Source organism: Plectropomus leopardus, chromosome 21 (assembly GCF_008729295.1).
Source record: "Plectropomus leopardus isolate mb chromosome 21, YSFRI_Pleo_2.0, whole genome shotgun sequence".
Taxonomy (NCBI): Eukaryota; Metazoa; Chordata; class Actinopteri; order Perciformes; family Serranidae; genus Plectropomus; species Plectropomus leopardus.
In genome coordinates, this window is record NC_056483.1 from 8,307,129 (window position 1) to 8,309,751 (window position 2,623).

Below are 2,623 nucleotides of genomic sequence, written 5' to 3' on the forward strand. Positions count from 1 at the left end.
CTTTCAATATGGTGGTAAGTTGTATACAACATGCAGCAAATGAATCATTTTTCATACCAGCAGGTCAGAAAAGCCTTTAAGAAATCAGTCTTCAAAACAAGGGGGTGGGCGATATGGCCAAAATCTTCTATGTAATCTTGTATCACGGAAATGATACATATCTCAATATAGTAACTGTTCGGTAAATTCAATTAAGAAATAGTTTGAGATAACTATACCATACTTACATACTACATTTTATTATTTTCTCCTTTTATTTGGGACTTCCACACCAAAAGAAAACAACTGTCTCACATGAGACAAAACTTGAGTTGAAAAACAAAAAGACTCAAAGTAGTAAAACCAAACTTTTTTTGACAACTTCACTCTCTACCTTTATGTCTACTGAAATCACATAACTTAACAAAGCAGCTGGATTTGAGCAATTACACAAAAATAGGGTTACAACAGTATAACATTTGCTACAGTAACCATCTCAGAATTTATCTCAGTTTCACGGTATACTGTGTAAAATTCTTATCATCATCAGTTACAATGACTTTTAATCGATTATTTTTAGTTGAACGAATGCACTTTTAAACTTAAAAAAAAAAAAAAAAAATTATGTGTGCCCCCCCCCCCCCCCCTTTTTACAGTGTGTTAAAAAAAAATAGTTTTATTTCTCTGCCCAGTTGGATTCTTTTTCATCACCATAGATCACATATACACAGAATTATAAGTTAATTTCATACCACAGTATACCTTAAAACCGGTGCATCTTCAACCCATGAGAATCATGAGTGAGAATCTTGATTTGCTACATAGCCTGCCTCGTAGAGCTCCCGCTGTAGAAACTGTACTGCTAAATTTCTACCAGTGGACACATTTCTACCATCGTACAGTGCAATCGCAGCATATCGCCCAACCCTAGTAGCAAGGGGTTACAAATGACCTGCTGGGTTTTTCAAAGTTAACCTTGATCATTACATTAGAGGGACAAACTATAAACTACCCAACTCAAATTTCAGATGTTGGAGCTTTAAACAGCACCTAAATGTATCATCAAGGAACCAATCATATAAACTACATTAAGATGTAACAATAACTTTAACAAAAAGTAAAATCAACTACTAGTTGAATGTGATAGATTGTTCATGGTAGCACTGTATAAAAATACACTTGCTAAAAATAGGCAAAGACCAACACCTGCCTTTAAGTTGGGTAACGTTTGTGAAGCAGTCACTAGTAAATTATAACCCATTTATAGCCAAATTTGTTGATTTGCTAAAACATTCAAAACCACTGGCATGGTCCTTTTAATTTTGCTTTAAGAGGTAGCACCCACGCTGATGACAGCTTGTGACCTGAAGAAAAACAAAGAATGAAATGATTATTTCAGCTGGTCTGCAAAATCTCAGTACCCTGGATCACCAAATGGACCTGTTGATAAAAAGTTGTAAGTTAGTGTTAAGTAGAAACCAACCCTGCTAGTATTGCGTATTTGACGCAAAGCTAGTATAAACATTCTGATGTCTGCAGCCATAATGAAGGCTTATGCAAACACAAGAAAGCCCCATAAAAACAGATGAGCCTTTCTTAATCAAATATTAAATACCTTACTGCAACCACATGAGGTGATGTGATTGGAAAATTGTGCTAGTTAAATAACCTGCTGTAAATCAGGTCATAGAATAGCACCATTTTTTCTCAAAGAAATTACTTTAAATAGAACATCGCGTCTAAAAGTTCAAGGTACATATATGTACGAAATTCTTAAAATTAAGGTACAAAAAGATTCAATGTGAATCTGCTCTGTCATTACAAGACCAGATGTCTTGTAGCAATACAACTATCACTGGCATTGCCGGTACTTTTTCAAATCCACAGGATTTACCACAGCACTAAAAATGAAATGTAAACCACGACACCAACATTCAATACACATCTTTAAGGAACAAAAACCTCTACATCAGTTCAACTAAAAAAAAAAAAAAAAGGAATAAAACATAAAGGAGTCGGTTTAGAAAGACCGTACAACATACAAAAAGACTTAAAACCATGAAACTTCAAGTTTTACAAGAAGAAAGAAGGAATTTTAGGAGTTTAGACATTTAAGACACCCCATTTGTCCCAATACTTCTGATACTTAAAGCATGTTGAGAATCTGATAACCTTTACTGGCAAGAATAACGTGTGTGCAGCTTATTTTAAAACTGTGTGGATTCTGAGTTATTTCATTTAACTGCTGAATTAAGGGAGATACCACTAAATTTATGAATTTGATTCATACATGCAGTTAAGGACAGAGGCCAATAGGTGCTTGTGAAAATGAACAACTCCTTCTGGAGTCTTAAAATCAGAGAACCAAGAACTTAATCTGTGATGTCATCCAGATGCATAGCCAGGTGTTGATCTACTAACATCTCAATGTTATCCCTCAAAATTATCTTTATATAAGTCAAATCCAGTTATTAAATACTTTAAAATGTGGCTACATTTACTTCGTCTATTGATTTATCTCTTGCATGTCAGGGCTGTAGGGAGCTGAACATAAGTATGACATCACAGTTAAAGGGGCAGGACAAAAATTATCGTGTTTCTGGCTATCCAAAATTCAGTGGCATCCCCCCAAATATATATGAGG